We start from the raw sequence: 21,026 nt of genomic DNA, 5'->3' as shown, positions 1-21,026 counted from the left end.
ACATGAAGAATAAACATAACTAAATCTAAGGAAATCTATGCAGCAGAACTATTGCAAACATAGGATGTAAAAAGGATTACCCACATGTGGCTGTAACTTGCACATATCAAAGTTCATGGAACCAAACTACAGTTTGTATATCATCCATATCTAAGTGAAACGGCTATCATTTGCAGCACCAGAGCTATGAGGTTGCAGGTTTATTTCGTTGTACTGTGTTTTTTCTTTAATTGCAGCTTGTAGTATTTTCAAAACATCTGCTGCTTTCTTATTGGAAGAGTATGGAATACTTACGTAGAATATTCTGCACTGGCGATAGTGACCTCAAATTTATATTCTTGCTGATAATCATCCACAGCTACTGATAGCAACAGCAATATAAGTTTGGAGGTGGAAAGGTAGAATGCTGGAGCTGTGCTGCAGGGTAATACAACATGGGGTTTGCACCCAGGGGTTAACCTGTTATTAGCTGCGCCGTTCAAGGGAGAAGACAAATGGAGACCAACCAGGTGATTTCCCACAGGGAAGGTGACGGAATTAAAGGGTGAGTCATGCAAGGCTTCTCTCGTGCTTCGTAACAGCCAGTAGTAGAACAGCGTTGGCAGAGGACTGGGAATATGTTGGCAGATCGCCCAATTGGCAGCAGAATCAAGCATGACCCGTGGACACCTAAGGAGAGGGAAAAAACTTAAGACGAATTACAAAAGTTTCGAAGAAAAAAGAAACAGAAGTACAATGCATTGATTGCATACACGCATATTTAAGAAGTGGTTGGGTGTTATTGATTCTAATCTCTGTATCATCAGTATATAACAAATTTATTATTTATTATCTTCCAACGTGTAGTACAGCGCCATCTGGTGCATCCAACTGAAGATTGGGGCAAGAACAGAGGATGGAATTTTGAGATTTTATATCATTTTAGACTTTGCTTATAATATTAAAAAAGCTGTTTTTTTTCTGTTTTGATCTGTTAAATGGTGATAGTGAACGGGATGGACCTACAGTAGAACAGGACATAAAAAGGCAATGTGGAGTTATGACTGGAATCTGCACAAACTGAACAGTGCGTCCCATGTTGCGTACTTATATTGTATAAAAGTAGGTAAGATTTCTTTTTTTTCAGTTTGCTCCCCTCCTCTCCTGAAAGTGCTGACTCAGTAAAGGGGGAGAAAAGAAAAAAATGCTGCAAGGATATTAGTCTGAGGGAGGAAATGCTAAGGTGCCCGACTATGGACACCAGTTGGCTTCCAGGGCTGTGGCCAATATCACCCTTCGTGTGTGAGCCTAGACAGCGAATGCTGGCGGGCTATTTGACTGGAGAGGTAAATTCTGTCCTTGACTGATATCCACGTGCGTGTATTTTTGAGCAAGGGTAAACAGATAGCAATTAGGAGTGGGATCTTCAGTTGACTCTCCCTTCCCTAGACACTAAGGTTAATTGTAGTGTCCTGTGCTGCTGTGTTTGCTGAGATCAGCTAACTCAGTACAGATCAGGGATTAAACCGAGGACCATCGTGGTGTAAGTGACTCCGTTCCACACCAGGCACCAGTTTACCAATTAAGCCATCAGGGAATCATAACTTATTACTGTTAAAGTTTGTTAGAAGTCCAGTATATGCATTGAACAATATGCACCTTGATCCAACTAGAATTAACTGTTCTTTTCTAGTTCTCTGTTTTACTTCTCTTTGCTCACATGATTCATTCCAAGCAAACCACCGAAAAACAAAAGATTTAAAAAAATTACCTTCAGTGAAATGAGCATTACAAATTACAATAGAAACAGAAAATGCTGGAAATAAACTCAGCAGGTCAGGCAGCATCTGTGGAGCGAGAAACAGAGTTAACGTTCAAATGTTGACTTTGTTCCTCTCTCTCCAGATGCCGCCTGACCTGCTGAGCAATGTTCCCCTAATTTGTTTTTTTGGATGCGCGGCCCCTTTAAGGGGCTGCACGGCCCATTCACAGTTTTGCATTGCGCAAAACTTGGCATTGAAACAGCCAATCCCGGGCTGCGTGGGACCGGCAGAGAGCGGCGCAGCTGCGCAGCCACGCAGCTCATAGGGAACGTTGCTGCTGAGTGTTCCCAGCATTTTCTGTTTCAATTTCAGATTTCCAGCGTCTACAGTGTTATGCTTTCATATTAAAAACTACAATTGGGTGAAATAATGCATTAAAAGTGACAATTATCAAAATATTGCTGCACTTTAACTGAACACCTGCAAGGCTGTGTACATTAATTCTCAATGTAGGTAATGCATCTTTGCAATTATAGTTACCGTCATTGATTTAAACCTGGGTGTTCAAACTACAGTACATGAGCTATATGTGGTCAACAACTCCTGGCAATTAGGGCCATAAAGCCCCTTGGTTTGTATTAACCATTGGTTTGTGTTGGTTGAATGTTGTGGACCTGAATGTTTGGTAAGGGCTGTTGCTTCTTTGGTGGTTAAATCCTGAATCAGAACCCCCTGACATCACTGCAGGAGTTCCTCAAGGCAGTGTCCTAGTCCCAACCATCATCAGATGCTTTATCAATGATCTTCCCTCCATCATAAGATCAGAAGTGGGAATGTTCGCTGATGACTGCACAGTGTTCAGTTCCATTCACAACTCCTCAGATAATTAAGCAGTTCGTGCCTGCATGCAGCAAGACCTGGACAACATTCAGGCTTGGGCTGATAAGTGACAAGTAATATTTGCGCCACATAAGTGCCAGGTAATGACCATCCCCAACAAGAGAAAGTCTAACCGCCTCCCCTTGACATTCAATGTCATTACCATCATCAAATCCCCCACCATCAACATCCTGGGGGTCACCGTTGACTAGAAACTTAACTGGACCAGCCACATAAATACTGTGGCTATTCTGTGGCGAGTGACTCAACTCCTGATTCCCCAAAGCCTTTCCACCACCTACAAGGCACAAATCAGGAATGTGATAGAATACTCTCCACTTGCCTGGATGAGTGCAGCTCCCACAACACTTAAGAAGCTCGACACCATCCAGGACAAAGCAGCCCACTTGATTGGCACCACATCCACCACCTTAAACATTCACTCCCTCCACCACCGGCGCATCGTGGCTGCAGTGTGTACCATCTACAAGATGCATTGTAGCAACTCGCCAAGGCTTCTTCGACAGCACCTCCCAAACTCGCGACCTCTACCACCTAGAAGGACAAGGACAGCAGGCGCATGGGAACACCACCACCTCCAAGTTCCCCTCCCAGTCACACACCATCCTGACTTGGAAATATATCGCCGTTCCTTCATCGTTGCTGGGTTAAAATTCTGGAACTCCCTCCCTAACAGCACTGTGGGAGTACCTTCACCACACGGACTGCAGCGGTTCAAGAAGGTGGTTCACCACCACCTTCTCGAGGGTAATTAGGGATGGGCAATAAATGCTGGCCTTGCCAGCGACGCCCACATCCCATGAATGAATTAAAAAACACAGATCTCTTAATATTCACAGCTTGAGATATATGCAGTTTAATGAGTTTAGTGCAAACTCTGGGTTTTCCCAATTGTTTTTTCTTTCAATTTTCTCCCATGGAGGTTCTCAGTTATGCTGGCCTGGTGTTGTTGATCTGACCATTGCAGTGTCGGGATGGGAGAGGAGGACTGTCTCCCTCCTATTTACCGCGTGTAGCCATTCCTGCTGGTACCCGAGGCCAAGTGCTAGGCTTCACCTATTAGTTCCGGGGGTGTGGCGGGAATAGGGGTAGCTGGGAGGGAACCAGACCCTCCCCCTAGAATTTTCAGGCGGTGGGTGGAAATGGAGCAGCCAATAATGGTGCCAGCACCAGGAGGGGAAGGAAATTGAAATCAGGATGATGGGCCTCACCACCTCATGTTCCTCCTTTACTACTGCTATCCGATTTCAGCCAGGATACCACAGGAACATCAACTCCCTTGAGTCCTCTGCTTCCTTGCCCAAGAGGGTACGCTTCCTGTGTGACCCTAGACAGCGGATGGTGTCAAGCTATTCGAACTTGGGTGTTACCAATGCCAAGTTAGATCTTATCCTCACCCAACGTCGATAGTCATGCACTTTCCAGCAGTTATCACTGGGTCACCTTCAGAGGAATGTTGTCTGATTTTCTCTCCTTTGGCTTTGGGTTGTTGAAGCTAATTCACCACAGATCAGGATTGAATCTGAAACTGTCCTGCCTTATATCGCAGAACAGTAAAGTTGGTGGCGCACTGAGCCTTACCAGGGAAGTTGAAGTCTAATTTCTTTGCAGTTTTTTTTTTAACTGTAATGATAATGTGAAATAAATTGTGAGCTGTTATGATAATCGAAAGATGACTTTAAAAGTAAAATAATGGGCCAGAGTTTCTCCGTGGCTGGAAGACACACCAGCACCTAACTGCTTCAATCACATTTTGCAGGAAATGTATTACAGTATCAACAGAGGCAGACAGCAAGTAAAGAGATTGACACAACACAAGGACATAAAGGCAGGAAAACAAAGCGGAATATGGTCAAAAAGATTGAATTTTCTTTAAATAACAGCTACAACAACTTGTATTTATATAGTGCCTTTAATGTAGTAAAACGTCCCAAGGCGCTTCACAGGAGTATTATAAGACAAAAAATTTGACACCGAGCCACATAAGGAGAAACTAGGGCAGGTGACCAAAAGCTTGGTCAAAGAGGTAGGTCTATTTTTACTGAATGCTCCTTTGGCTTAAAAGCCCTGAGCTCCACTTTGTAAAACATTCTTTGACATCATCTTTGGTTCAGTAGTAAGTAAATAGTCCAGGAATATGTATTTTCCATGACCAGGGTGACACTGATATCCTTGGCAGTTTTGGAATTGTACAGATTCAGTGTGTGTTGTTAAGTTTCAGCTCACAGGGTATGGCCAGTCAGCAAGAAACCACGAAAATCCTTCTGTAATATTGGAAAGTAGTATGATGGAGATATAGGGATGGAAATGTGCAAAGAAAATTGAAAAATCACGTCAGCTGACCTTTCATGGTTTTGTTCAAAACAGGAGGTTGAAATCTCAAGGGACAGGACGTTACAACCGAAATTACATGCTGCAAACCCACAGGACCGTTTTATAACACAGCAGGGAAGAGCTTTCAAGTTTACCAAAGCCCTCTGCAGTTCAGCGAGGTAATTAATTTATTGCTTCCATCAAAAGGATACAATTTGCTAAGCTATTTACATGTACTACTCGTCACCCAGTCCACTGAAGCTCCTATCAAGGAATTATTTGTTCATCTCCATCTGTGAGAGGCAGCACGGCTCTGGAAGTTTGGCAATATTGGTTCAGTGGGGTTGGGTCATGTTCCTTGCACACATTAAAGTCTATAGCTTCCAGTACTGTTTCTAAGAGCCTGCAGAGCGACTGTGGAATTCCTGTCATGTTATGCCAATAGTGTGACTTTCTAAAGCATATTCTTTCAATGAATAAATCTCTTCTCCCTATTTATGTGGTGTGAGAAACTTTGGGGCAAACAGGGCCACACCTGACACATCAAAGCGGGCTGGAGAAGGGCTAGCTGTACCACAACTATTCGAGAATAGGCGCATTCCCCTCTCCCCAAAAACTTTGAAGGGTATCTTTTGTGTGGGCTGAGACAGAGCGAAGCCAGAAGGGAGTGTTTAACTCAATCAAAATGCAAAACCATCCCAACCTTGTCCAGTTTTCCTGTGCAGATGATTCCCCTTTCCTTCAGGTTACTCCATGTCACAGACTAGAACTAGAAACACAAGGGAAAACTGCCTGTGGGACTTTCCCGTCGAGGACTCACTGTCTTCTCACGGGCTTCAAGCGTAACCTGCTCTTCTGAACAAGAGAGACAGACACCTCCAGGCCAACCTAGCAGGAAAAGGAGACGGGGCCAGAAGAGGCATAAAAAGGTAAGCATTTTTCCTTTATTTTGCTTCCCTTGTGGGGCCAGGAGAAGGACATAAGAACATAAGAACATAAGAAATAGGAGCAGGAGTAGGCCATTCAGTCCTTCGAGCCTGTTCTGCCATTCAATGAGATCAGGGCTGATCTTCTGCCTCAACTCCATTCACCGGCCCTATCGCCATATCCCTTGATGCCCTTACTAGTCAGAAATCTATCGACTTCTGTTTTGAATATACCCAATGACTGAGCCTCCACAGCCCTCTGGGGTAGAGAATTCCAAAGATTCACCACACTCTGTGTGAAGAAATTTCTTCTCATCTCAGTCCTGAATGGTCTACCCTTTATCTTGAGGCTGTGGCCCCTGGTTCTAGACTCCCCAGCCACGGGAAACATTCTCCCAGCATCCACCCTATCAAGCCCTGTAATAATTTTGTATGCTTCAATGAGATCCCTCTCATTCTTCTGAATTCAAGAGGATACAGGCCTAGTTTACTCAATCTCTTCCCATACGAGATTTGAGACAAAATACAGGAAGATTTTGTTGCCACCCCTGCCCCAGATTGAGGAGGATCGGGAAGCTGAAGAGGCGCTCTGGGTAATGGTTTCACTTTCCTTTGTGGGATCGGGAGGAGCAGGGAAGTTTAGGCCTCTTCTGCTCCAGACTCCCCACCACCCCACAGAAAGAAAGAAAGACTTACATTTATATAGCACCTTTCACGACGTCAGGATATCCCAAAGCGCTTTACAGCCAATGAAGTACTTTTGAAATGTAGTCACTGTTGTAATGCGGCAGCCAATTTGCACACAGCAAGCTCCCACAAAGAGCAACGTGATTGACATGAATCAGTCATTCATGAAAGAAAGACTTATGAAATAATACTGAGCGGCCTACGGGTGGCGCTGTCCAGGGAGAGTATAAATACTCGGGCACGGGCCCAGCTTGCGTAGGACATTCTTAACAGGAACTAGTGAAGGACACAACTAGACCTCCATGTTGTAAAACAGTTGATTAAAGTTTTGTTTAATGCTTAGACCAAGTGCCTAGTAGTTTTCTTACGTCAGTGATAATGACCAGATAATCTGTTTTAGTGAAGTTGATTGAGGGATAAATATTGTCCAGGACACTGGGGATAACTCCCCTACTCTTAAAAATAGCGCCATGGGATCTTTAACGTCCACCTGAGAGAGCAAACGAGGCCTCGGTTTAACGTCTCATCTGAAAGACGGCACCTACAAAGGTGCAGCTCTCCCTCAGTACTGCACTGCAGTGTCAGCCTAGATTCTGTGCTCAGCCTCTGGAGTGGGACGTGAACCCATAACCTTCTGACTGAGAGGCGAGAGTGCTACCCAATGAGCCATGGCTGACACTCCCTACTGTGAGACCCCCGTCCCACCCCCAACCCCCGGAACCCCCTTCCCCACACTTATCTGAGCGGTGGCGAGCAGCCCTTTGCTGCCCAATTTGCCGGAGGCCGGTAACCATTTTGGGTGGGCAGTGGACCAACAGTTAATGAACCTCAGCGGTTGGCATTCCCGTGGCCTCATACAGCCGTGGGCAGGTGGGCGGGAAACTAACTGGGAGTGATTCAACTTAGGTGGGTCTCAATACAGACGGCACCGGACCGGTCACCATTGACTTCAATAGAAAGGAAAATCCTGCGAGGTGTAGTACGAGCGGCCGATCTGCCAGCGCCAGTTTTCTGCCTGGTTGTGAATGTTAAAGTCTACCCCTCATTGTCTAAGCCCACTCGTGATGGTTGCTTGGTTGAGATACCAAAGCATCCATGGTATCCATGGAACCATACCGCAGCAGGAGGCAGTAGGCTTTTAGTTATGGAAGGGGTTCAGGAAGAGAAAAGGGAAGAAAACTGATAAAAGACTGTTTAGAAAAAAACGTTCCTTTCGATTGGAAAATTGCGCATGCCACTTCACTATTTAAGAAAGGTGAGAGAGGGAAACCAAGGAATTATAGACCAGTTAGCCTAACATCTGTTGTCGGGAAATTACTAGAGTCTATAATTAAGGATGGAGTGACTGAGCAGCTTGAAAATTTTCAGCTGATCAGAGAGTCAGCATGGATTTGTAAAGGGTAGGCCATGCCTGACGAACCTGATTGAATTTTTTGAAGAGATGACTAAAGTAATGGACAGGGGAATGTCTGTGGATGTTATTTATATGGACTTCAGAAGGCATTCGATAAAGTCCCTCATAAGAAATTGTTAGCTAAAGTTGGAGCTCACAGAATTGAGGGCAAATTATTGACCTGGTTATGTGATTGGCTGAGCGGCAGGAGACAGAGAGTAGAGATAATAGGCAGGTACTCTAATTGGTAGGATGTGACTAGTGGCATCCCACAAGGATCTGTGTTCAGGCTTCAACTATTCCTGTATTTATTAATGATTTAAATAACGAGATAGAGAGCCACATATCCAAGTTTGCTGATGACACAAAGATAAGTGGCATTGTAAGCAGTGTAGATGGAAGCATAAAATTACAAAGAGATATTAATAGATTAAGTGAATGAGCAGAACTGTGGGAAATGGATTTCAATATAGGCAAGTGTGAGGTCATCCAATTTGGACCTATAAAGGATAGAACAGAATACTTTACAAATGGTGAAAAGCTAAAAACAGTGGAGGTCCAAAGAGACGTAGGGATCCATGTACATAATCATTAAAATGTCATGGACAGGTACAAAAGATAATCAAAAAGGCTAATGGAATGCTGGCCTTATATCTAGAGAACTAGGTAGGGGGTAGAAGTCATGCTACAGCTATACAAAGCCCTGGTTAGACCACACCCGGGGTACTGTGTTCAGTCTGGGCACCACACCTTAGGAAAGAAATATTGACCTTGGAGGGAGTACAGTGTAGATTGATACCAGGACTCCAAGGGTTAAATTACGAGGAGAGAATACACAAACTAGGAATAGCAACAGGAAATGCTGGTATTCAAAACAAGACGAGATGGTGATAGGACTAGTAAAGAGACAAAAGACGGCTCGTCTGGTTTTGAACACCTCTTAATGTCTCTTCACTTCTCTTTTGTTCTTTCATCCCCATTTCCCAGCCCCCAAACTGGCCTTTAAATCTGTTTCATTTCCTGTGTTTTTTCAGTCCTGACGAAGGGTTTCGACCTGAAACGTTGACTCTATTTCTCTCTCCACGGATGTTGCCTGGCCTGCTGAGTTTTTCCAGCGTTTTCTGTTGTTATTTCGGATTTCCAGCATCCGCAGTATTTTGCTATATTACACAAACTAGGGTTGTGTTCCCTGGAATTTAGAAGATTAAGGGGTGGTTTTATGGAAGTTTTCAAGATATTACGGGGAACTGCTAGGGTAGATAGAGAGAGAAACTATTTCCGCTGGTTGGGGAATCTAGGACTAAAGGACATAGCCTAAAAATTAGAGCCAGGCCTTTCAGGAGTGAAGTCTACATGCCAAGGGTGGTAGAAGTTTGGAACTTTCTTACGCAAACAGCAGTTGATGCCTAGTCAATTGTTAATTTTAAATCTGAGATTGATAGATTTCTGTTAACCAAAGGTATTAAGGGTTATGGGGCAAAGGCGTGTATATCGAGTTAGGTCACAGATCAGCCGTGATCTAATTGAATGGCCGAACAGGCTGGAGGGGCTAAATGGCCTACTCCTGTTCCTATGTTCCTATGTCCTATGTTCCTAAGAGTACATTTTTTAACAACTCTTGCAATTTCCCTAGAAAATATTGAACACATGAAAATATTTCTTACTTTTGAAGTATTGGTCAGATGGACTGGGTAGCTCGAAACAATACAATTCTTCTTCAACAGATACAACAATTGGATTAGCAAGAAATGTAAACTAACATATAGAAAACCTTAAACAGTCTGGAAACAAACATAGTCTTGGGTGAATCATAGTAAACCTTTCTGTGTACAACAAAGACACTTAACAACACCATTGTACATACAGGTTTCAATGTAAAACCCACTTCTGCCCAATTTCAAAATGGCTACCTTTCCAGAATACTAAATGGCACTACAAGCAACCAGTTTTGGAATCAGTATCAAGTCATCTTATTATCAGTTTTGCTAGGATGTGGCTTTCAAAGGTACATCTAGGCATAGTGAGAAAACTAAGCTCAAAATTCTCAGACCAATTCCTTTTTCAGTTGCAGTGTATTCACACGGTCAATACCCATGGTTACTGCACCCTGTAGAAGTTTGTAGAGGGCAACACATTAAAGTTGCAAGCTGCAGGGGGCAGCATGGTGTCACCGCATGTTGTAGCTCCATAGAGTGACAAGACACGGGATTGTGTCTGTGAGTCCCCATTAGTTGAATCACTGATATCAGCCATGGCACCAAATAAAATTATAGCAAGGCATTGAGTGAAGATAAAAAAGTGTCCCCACAGGAAGGGAGGAAAGGAAGGAGGAAAGTAAAATTGGACAGCCAGTTCTCTCAGGCTGCTCTAATGCACTTCTTAGTGGCCTACCATAGATTGCCTTTGGCAGATTCCCAGCAGTCGCTAGTCCATCATCTGGGTTGAGGGAGAGGTCTGGCATCAGCGGGATAGAAAAAGACAAAAATGATAAAATGACGTGTAACGGAAAATCCCAAATGGTGCCACTTCCTTGTGGTTTTTGGAATATTCAAACTGTAATAGAATTTTATATTGTATTTTACTGTAGGGCGGAGTGCGAGTGAAAGAGTCGGATGTGTGAGTGGGAGAGGTCCCTCCAAACATAAGTCACGTCAAATTTTTATATGCTTAAAAATTTACTAGAATTTAATTATGGATTTGTGTGGAAAACACATGAAAACTAGGAACAGGATATAATTAATGGTGTTTCATCTTGGAGAACTCTAATCATCCAAACTATCTGCAGAGTATCACATATTTGACGCCCACATAAGTCCCAGCCCAACTAAATCTGTTAGCTTTGTGCTGTAAACAAGGGAAAATTAAAATTCCAAAAAGTTGATTTAATTGGTGGCTTTGTTCTGAGATAAACACAGTATCATTTTGAAACTGACTGGTGTAAAATTCTCAGTCACAATGGCCGCCATTTCCCCTACCTGGGCGGGGTGAAGGCGGGTGATGGCGGGGGACAGGTGACGAACCCGCTCCTGCAGCGAAAACGGCCAAAAATAAGATCTTACCATTAAGGGCCTTGTTAGGCCCGCCCTGCGCGTTCCCCGTTCCAATTAATGGGAGCAGGTCCGGTGACGTCACCGGATGACGCGCTTCCTGCCGGTATATTTAAAGGGGCCATGGCCCCGTTTGCTGGCAGTTGGATTTTCTTTCATGAAGCTTGTGTTAGTGAGTGGAGGTCTGTACCATGATGTCTGAAAGGCAGAGATCTGCGCCTCGCCTCAATGATGAGCCCCTCCAGCATCTTGTTGAGGGAGTGAGGGCACATAGGGAGGCCCTCTTCCTTGCGGATGGCAGGAAGAGGCCTCCCCAACAGACTAAATCAACGTGGCTTAATATAGCCGAAGAGATAATGGCGAATTCAGTAGTGCATCGCACCTGGGTACAGTGCAGGAATAGGTTTAATGATCTTCTAAGATCAGGAAAAGTAAGTATAAACCTAGACTTACCTTGATGATGCTGTGCCTGTTATCATATCCCCACCACTGTGCATTGCCAACCATGCTCCTGCACAAAGTGACTCAACCCAAGATCCCTTAGACCTTCATCCATTCGTCTCTCTCTATTTACATTATAAGGTTCCCAGCTTAATTTCTACCCCTCACACTCAGCATCATCGTTATGCAATGAAAGCAAGTAACAGCACAAAAGGAGGCAACTTGGTATCGCCAAGCCACTCCATCAAAGTCTCACTGTGAAGCTGTATGCTATTCCATTAATGATGGTCATTCCATCAGTCTCTTTAAACCTTCTCTTCTTTGCCCCCTGGCAGGAAAAGATAGCCCACAATAAGAGGGAGAGGGAGAGAACTGGAGGAGGCCCTCAGTCCATCTTTCATTTGTCAAGCGTGGAGGAGGCAGCACTCGATATTGCTGGTGTGGTGGAGTTTCTGGAAGTGGGGGACGGAGAGAGGGGCTCAATGGAAGAAGCTGGTAACAGAATTATTATCCATACAGTTGCATGCCTTTCATCAGTCACTTATATGGGGTGTTATAATCATGGGAGATTTTAACTTTCATATTGACTGGACAAATCAAATTGGGCATGGCAGCCTTGAGGAAGAGTTCATAGAGTGCATTAGGGACAGGTTCCTTGAGCAGTATGCTACTGAACCAACCAGGGGGCAGGCAATCTTAGATCTGGTCCTGTGTAATGAGACAGGATTAATAAAAAATGTCCTAGTAAAGGATCCCCTTGGAATGAGTGACCATAACATAGTTGAATTCCAAATTCAGTTGGAGGGTGAGAGAGTTGGATCTCAAACCAGCGTACTAAGCTTAAATAAAGGAGACTATGAAGGTATGAGAGCAGAGTTGACTAAAGTGGACTGGGAAAATAGATTAAGGTGTAAGACAGTACATGAGCAGTGGTGTACATTCAAGGAGATATTTCACAACTTTCAAGAAAAATATATTCCACTGAGGAAAAAGGGACGTAAAAGAAAAGACAGCCATCCGTGGCTAAGTAAAGTAATAAAGGATAATATCTGACTGAAAACAAGGGCATATAAAGTAGCCAAATCTAGTGGGAGGATAGAAGATTGGGAAGCATTTAAAAGCCAGCAAAGAATAACTAAAAGATTAATTAAAAAAGGGAAGATAGATTATGAAAGTAAACTAGCAAAAAATATAAAAACAGATAGCAAAAGTTTTTATAGTTATATAAAAAGAAAAAGGGTGGCTAAAGTGAATGTTGGTTCCTTAGAGGACGAGACCGGGAAATTAGTGGTGGGGAACATGGCGTTGGCAGAAACGCTGAACAAATATTTTGTATCAGTCTTTACAGTAAAGGACACTAAAAATATCCCAACACTGGACAAACAGGGGGCTATAGCGGGGGAGGAGCTAAACACGATTAAAATCACTAAGGAGATGGTACTCGGTAAGATAATGGGTCTTAGGGTGGATAAATCCCCTGGACCTGATGGCTTACATCCTAGGGTCTTGAGAGAAGTGGTGGTAGGGATTGCGGATGCGTTGGTGGTAATTTTCCAAAACTCCCTGGATTCAGGAAAGGTCCCAGCAGATTGGAAAACTGCTAATGTAACGCCCTTATTTAAAAAGGGAGGTAGACAAAAGGCTGGAAACTATAGACCAGTTAGCCTAACATCTGTGGTTGGTAAAATTATTAAGGAAGCAGTAACCGGACATTTGGATAAGCATAATTTAATCGGACAGAGTCAGCATGGTTTTATGAAGGGGAAGTCATGTTTGACAAATTTACTCGAATTCTTTGAGGATGTAACAAAGAGGGTGGATAAAGGGGAACCAGTGAATGTGGTGTATTTGGACTTCCAAAAGGTATTTGACAAGGTGCCACACAAAAGATTACTGCACAAGATAAAAAATCACAGGATTGGGGGTAATATACTGGCATGGGTGGAAGATTGGCTATCTAACAGAAAACAGAGAGTTGGGATAAATGGTTCATTCTCGGGTTGGCAATCAGTGACTAGTTGTTTTCCGCAGGGATCAGTGCTGGGACCCCAACTCTTTACAATCTGTATTAATGATTTGGAGGAGGGGACCAAGTGCAACGTATCCAAGTTTGCCGACAATACAAAGATGGGAGGGAAAGCAGTGAGTGAGGAGGACATTAAAAACCTGCAAAAGGACATAGACAGGCTAAGTGAGTGGGCAGAAATTTGGCAGATGGAATATAATGTTGGAAAGTGTGAGGTTATGCACTTTGGCAGAAAAAATCAAAGAGCAAGTTATTATCTAAATGGAGAGAAACTGCAAAGTGCTACAGTACAAAGGGATCTGGGGGTCCTGGTGCATGAAACACAGAAGGTTAGTACAGTATGCAAGTACAGCAGGTGATCAGGAAGGCCAATGGAATCTTGGCTTTTATTGCAAAGGGGATGGAGTATAAAAGCAGGGAAGTCTTGCTTCAGTTATACAGGGTACTGGTGAGGCCACACCTGGAATACTGCGTACAGTTTTGGTTTCCATATTTAAGAAAAGATATACTTGCTCTCGAGGCAGTTCAGAGAAGGTTCACTCGGTTGATTCTGGAGATTAGGGGGTTGACTTATGAGGAAAGGTTGAGTAGGTTGGGCCTCTACTCATTGGAATTCAGAAGAATGAGAGGTGATCTTATCGAAACATATAAGATTGTGAGGGGGTTTGATCGGGTGGATGCGGGGAGGATGTTTCCACTGATGGGTGAGACTAGAACTAGGGGGCATAATCTTAGAATAAGGGACTGCCGTTTCAAAACTGAGATGAGGAGAAACTTCTTCACTCAGAGGGTAGTAAATCTATGGAATTTGCTACCTCAGAGAGCTGTGGAAGCTGCGACATTAAATAAATTTAAAATGGAGATAGACAGTTTCCTAGCTGATAAGGGAATTAGGGGTTACGGGGAGCGGGCAGGGAAGTGGACGTGAGTCTAGGTTCGGATCAACCATGATCCTATTAAATGGCGGAGCAGGCCCGAGGGGCCGTATGGCCTACTCCTGCTCCTACTTCTTATGCTCTTATGTTCTTATGTGATCAGAAAATTAATAGTGATGATGTGTATAATGGTATGTGTCTGCACTTAAGATGTCATGTATCTAAATCATGTCTTTACTCTCCAACAGGTCCCTCAGGAGACCCTCCCCCCACAGTCCAAGAATAAGAGGAACAAAACTCCTCAGAGGAGCCTCCTGCCTCTGAGGGCGCAGCGTCACCTCACAGAGCACAAACCAGCACCAGCGCAGATACGCACACCTCGGTGGGGCCGTCGCCAGATGGAGCAGTGTTGTCACCTGGTGTCCCACAGATCACAAGTGAGCAAGAGCAGATGGTGGAGACAGTGACAGCAGTGGAAACTCCTTGTCGGAGGGCGCAGAAGTCTCCTAGCTCCGCTGTATGCAGACGCTGAGCCTCGGGGGCCATCCAAGAAGAGGGCGATCCTGGAGCTGCAGGAACAAGTGCAGGAGGCTCTGACTGGTTTTGCGACTGCGCTGACTACGAGTGTGCAGAGAATGGAGGAGTCCATCTCCAACATGAGCAGCACCATGGCGCAGTCACTGGCATCAATAGCTTCCTCGATGGATAGGATGGCCACCTGCTGAGACCACACCTTGAGTATTGTGTGCAGTTTTGGTCGCCTTATCTGAGGAAGGATGTTCTTGCCATGGAGGGAGTGCAGCAAAGATTCACCAGACTGATACCTGGGATGGCAGGAATGACATATGAGGAGAGATTGGGTTGATTGGGCTTATACTCGCTGGAGTTTAGAAGAATGAGAGGGGATCTCATTGAAACTTATAAAATTCTAACAGGACTGGACAGACTAGATGCAGGAAGGATGTTCCCGATGGTGGGGGAGTGCAGAAGCAGGGGTCACAGTCTAAAGATAAGGGGTAAGCCATTTAGGACGGAGATGAGGAGGAATTTCTTCACCCAGAGAGTGGTGAACCTGTGGAATTCTCTACCACAGAAGGCAGTTGAGGCCAATTCATTAAATATATTAAAGAAGGAGTTAGATATATTTCTTAAGGCTAAAGGGATCAAGGGATATGGGGAGAAGGCAGGGACAGGGTACTGAGTTTGGATGATCAGCCATGATCTTATTGAATGGCGGAGCAGGCTCGAGGGGCCGAATGGCCTACTCCTGCTCCTATCTTCTATGTTTCTATGTTTCTATGCATGGAGGAATCACAGCGCCAGTGCAAGGACAACATGGTTTCTCTTCTAAGTAGATGGTTATCTATGGAGGATAGGTGGTCATCTATGGAGGAGAGAAATCAAAGGCTCATAGATGTCCTTTCTAGGGGGGATGTCAGTATAGATGTGGGCCCTAATGTCCGCACTGAAGTGCAGCAAGGCACTCTCCAGCTTCTTGCTAGCAGGGAAGTGTGGGGTCCCATGAGAGAGATGATGGTGGGAGGGGACATGTAAGTGGGGACTCCACTCCAAGCGCTCCAACTTCCACCCCCTTGCCAGCCCCTCGGTCAGAGCTGCAGATGCCTCCCCGGAGAGTGATGGCTGAGAGCTCCTGCACAGTCACAGGAGGAGCAGACTTTGGCGGGGCCCTCACAGGCCCCAAAACCCAGAGGACGACTGCTGAAGGCAACTAAGCAGTTGCAGCAGGAAGCTGAGAAGGCTGCCTCTACCTCTGCTGAAGCCACAGGGGTAGCACCACGTAGAAGCACCCAGAAAAGAAAGATCCCACACAAATAGTCACAAAGGTTTTCACTTGGGTGGGTCTATCAGTATCATTATGATGGTTGTAAAAATATGGAGCTATGTCATTAAATAATTTATTTCTCTCACTTTGCAGTCACAGCCAGATGTGTGGGATAGAATGGAGGTGGCAGAGTGTATAGTCAGAGCTGATTGGACATGCAGCAATGGTGCTGATGATGAAAAGAAGGAAGTAGTCATTGATTGAATGGTTTATGTTGCTGGTGTGGGTGATACCAACATGTGGACGTCTGTGCCAGGCAAATGTGTGACATCCACAGTGACTGGAACCTGGCATTTATGAGGGCGTCCCTGGCGTTACGACCAGCAGCGTTCTCACGCACTGGTCTTAATGGCTGTGCCGGCTCCTCCAGGTCTTCCTCATCGGCGTTGCCAACCTCATGTTGCTCCTCCTCCTCCGATGAGGCTCTTTGCTCTGCGCCGTCTTCATCATCTAGCGCCCGTCCTCGCTGCTGAGCGATGTGTGAAGGGCGCAGCAGACCATGACTATTCTGGATACCCTCGCTGGTGCATACTGAAGGGCCTCTCCAGGTGTCTGAACCGCATTTTAAGCAACCCTATATTTTGCTCGATGATAGTTCTTGTGGAGATGAGGCTCTGATTGTACCTTCCATCAGCCTCGTTCACTGGCCTCCTCAAAGGTGTCAACAACCATGTCTTGAGGGGATAGCCCTTGTCCCCAAGCAGCCAACCTGAAAGACTGGTTGACGGTTCGAACAGCTGAGGGATGGTGGAGTGGCGCATGATGTACAAATCATGGCAGCTGCCAGGGAACTTGGCACACACATGTTTAATGTTTTTATTGTGGTTGCACACTAGCTGAACGTTTAGGGAGTTGAAACCCTTGTGGTTCACAAAAGCTCTCAGATTGTGATGGGGTGCCCTGATCGCCACATGCGTGCAGTCAATCACTCCCTGCACCCGTGGGAAACCAGCCAGAGTGGTGAAGATGCCTGGAAGGAGCCTGAGGCAAAGAAGTTGAGGGCATGGGTGATTTTGACAGCCACTGGTAATGGCTGTTCGCCCCTTCCTCTGGGCTGCAGGTCTTCCTCCAGCAAAGCGCAAAGGTTGGTGACCACCTGGTGCGATAGCCTGAGTTTCCTTCAGCACTGCTGCTCCGTCATGTTCAGGTAGCTCATCCTCTGCCTATAGACCCTGTGCTGGGGGTAATGCCTCCGGTGTGGTGCATCCCTGCGCTGATGCCCTCCACCCTGTGCAGCATGAGGTGGTTGAGGAGAGGGTTGGCGCTCTTGTTATTGCTGCTGCTGGTGTAGCTGGTTCTGCTGCTCCTGTGGCTGTTCCTCATCAGACTCGGAGGATCAAGATGAGAGAACATAAATCCTGCCCATTTTGATCGTTTCTATGCCAGATCCAGCTGAGTTGACAGAAGCAATCTGGTCAGAAATTTTCTTCAAAGAAGGTTACAGTGAATATAGAGTTCACTACAAACAATTCCAAAGTGTATGAGGCTGAAAAGATTCTTCCTAACACTGAAGGCTACAGCTTCTGACATTGGAAAGTGAACAGCTGTAAAATGGTAGCTTTTATACCACTTTTGCAGCTGTCACCTATTGAAAGCAATGGGGAGATGTAGAGAACCCGACTCCCCTTACCTGGCGTGTTCCCCGAGGGATGGGAAACTCGTCAAACAGTTGGTAAAATTGTAAGTGGCTGCTTTTAATCCTCTTAAATAGCTTTAAACTACCTGTTAAGTACGTTAATTAACTGGCCCACCGCTTGGTGTCGGGTCTGCGATACACAGGCAGATCCGACAGTTGAGAAACTTACACGGGGGCGGGTTCAGAGCGGACTTCCGCCCCCTGTCAATCAGGGTCATTTTGACAGCGGGCCTGCCTCCAAACCCGCACTCGCAGGGCTGGGAAGATTCCGGCCAGTGTATTCATTTGTAAGACTAATATATAAAAACTTCTTGGGTAGCTATGTGCTATCTGCAATGTAAACAAGGCCAATGTGACTCCTCTATCACTTCTAAGATGTTAATGAATTTTTGCATTCTGGTAGGTGGTGTAAATCTCATCACTGTGATTTACTGCACACACGCTCATACTACCAGACTTGGCAATTTTTAGCATAGCGTGCCAAATCATAAACAAAAGGGCTGCGGTTCTTATCACTGGTATCTGGAGCAGTAATTCAGATCAGCTCCAGGTACTAGTGTAAATAGAATGTTTAAAGAATGTCAGAATGAATGAGCTTTGAACATAACTGAACCTTTGTGTAGTTTATAGAGTCAAAGAATAAAATAAGGAGATTACTCTTATCTATGAACATATCAACATTATTTTAGTCATATCCAAGTAATTTATTAGGTAGCTCCCTCGAATGCCCTGTATTTAAAATCAGTTCTTACATTGAGTTCTGGCTCACTGTATTAATAGGAGCGAGGGGGAGGGATTTTGATGCAATGTTAGTTGCTTCTACATAACAGCTATAAAATCCTAATGGCCACGCTATTCCCCAGGGCATACAATAATGTTTTTTTCCACTGGCACTTTGGGTGTAACATCCAGAGATTTGTTATTTTCTGCTTGTGGCAATGCTACTTAAAATATTTGCATGTCCTCAGAGTAGACTTTAAGTATTGCAGTTAACATTTTATACAGCTGCAGGCTTGAAATGGATGAACAGGGGCATCTGCTAAATATTAGTTCCATCTTTTACTTTCAAAACATTATGTATTATGACTAGTAAGTCAGCTGTGGCTCAGTGGGTAGCACTTTTGCCTCTGAGTCAGAAGGTTGTGGGTTCAAGTCCCACTCCAGGGACTTGAGCACACAACTTAGGCTGACACTCCAGTGCAGCACCGAGGGATTGTGGCACTTTTGGAGGTGCCGTCTTTCGGATAACACGTTAAACCGAGACCCCGTCTGCTCTCTCAGGTGGACGTAAAAGATCCCATGGCACTATTTTGAAGAACAGCAGGGGAGTTCTCCCCCGGTGTCCTGGCCAATATTTATACCTCAACCAACATCATTAATACAGATTATTGGGGCATTATCACATTGCTGTTTGTGGGAGCTTGCTGTGTGCTAATGATCTGCCGCGTTTCTTACATTACAACAGTGACTACACTTCAAAAGTACTTCATTAGTTGTAAAGCATTTTGGGACGTACTGAGGTTGTGAAAGGCGCTATATAAATGCAAGTCCTTTCTTTTAGTGTGCAATGAACCGTAAGACTGTATGGTTGGAGTACTTTCTCTCTAAGAACAATATGCTATTACAGGTACTGTGAAAACTGCACTCAGGATAGTGCAGTAAACCACTGTGGTGGGAGTAGGACCATCCTTTAACTGGTCTTTATTCTGTTTCCATGTAGCAATAATAGTTTACTGGGAAAATTGGCTAGTAGATCAGTAATATTGTCACTGTGCTCCATTATAGCTTACCCAGTGCTTCCCTAATCCCCAGTGGTAGCTTCTTATCAGCAGTGCCAGTATAAATTAAGCTGGTTGTTCTGGTTTGCCACTATCACCATGGGGAGAATCATATTGCCACTGACAATAAAACTGCTCCCAGCTGCCACCAAAAGGAATATTGTGCCACAGGTGTGAGAAAAGGGAGGTTGACTTGGTGTCAATTCTCTTTCGCCTTTTTCTGCCAATTGTCTTTCTTAATGGTTGGTGAGCACCTTCCAATACCTCACCCCAGTGACTATTCTTCATCTGTGAGACTAGATCATAAGTATTAGCAAACTAATCATCCATGGGAGGCATTACAGCAAAACCCAATCCTGTCCTCACTTAACTTCCACACACGCCCTGGTTTCTGGAAAGTGATCTGGAGCAGGAGCGTGCCCAACTTTGCCCTTCCTAACTCGGGGGCAGTGAGGCCAGTTGTTGCGAACTGATCGCCATAGGGTTAGGGTTAGCCAGCATTGACCATATATCCACCCTGGAACCCTTCTGGCCTGTATGGCTCAGTTGCTCCATTTTTTCATCAGCTGAGCCATCAAGGCAACCATTCAACTTTTTATGCACTTATGACAGTCTATTTATGTGTGGAATTAATATTTTCCAGTATGGTATTTAGGAGGCCGCCTCTCAACTAAATGCTAAGTGAGTCATTTGCAGAAATGAGCAACGAGCAAATGTTTGTTGAGGTGCTGGGGGGGAGGGGGTGGAGGGGGTTTGCGGGGGTGTGGGGGGGGGGCGGTGGTGGGAGGGGTGGCGGGGTTGCTATTTTGTTTGAGTGTTTTAATCTATCTGACAAATTAGCTACAAAGTCAATTCCGTCCTGTACACAACACTTTACTAAGCACTTATTGAAGTCAAATAATCCTGCTGGTTCATAGACTACAGGAAGCAAACTAGATATCACCACCTTTGGTCCCTTTACCTTAAACTTACTCATCTTAGTTTTATACACCTTTAATTGATGTGGCTTTAAAGAAATACTTCATGATAAGTGGTCTTATCGAAGTGAATTTCCTCTAAAAACATCATCTCATCAATCTTCTGTAAATGTTTTACTGCTTTGTAGAAAATCAATTAAATTTAAAAATGCAATAATCCCTTCAGGACCCCATGAATGAAGTCACTGTTGTCCCACTGTTTCTCATGCTGGGCAGACTTGAAGTGCTGAAACATAACTTCTCAGTAGGTAGCCTCAGGCTTGCATCTACTACTCAATGTATTCAATACAGCATCAAGACGCTACATCATTTAAAAAAAAACTATATATAATAGCTTTAAAATATTACCTGAACCATAATTTGTAGATAGTTCCAATGAAGGCCAGTCTCTCTCTTAATACTATGCAAGTTTGCCCCATTCTGGATATTGAAAATTAGAACA

Source organism: Somniosus microcephalus, chromosome 21 (genome assembly GCF_052327205.1).
Source record: "Somniosus microcephalus isolate GS21.2 chromosome 21, FLI_Smic_1.0, whole genome shotgun sequence".
NCBI lineage: Eukaryota > Metazoa > Chordata > Chondrichthyes > Squaliformes > Somniosidae > Somniosus > Somniosus microcephalus.
The sequence above is the reverse complement of the archived record's forward strand: the minus strand, read 5'-3'. Positions refer to the sequence as shown.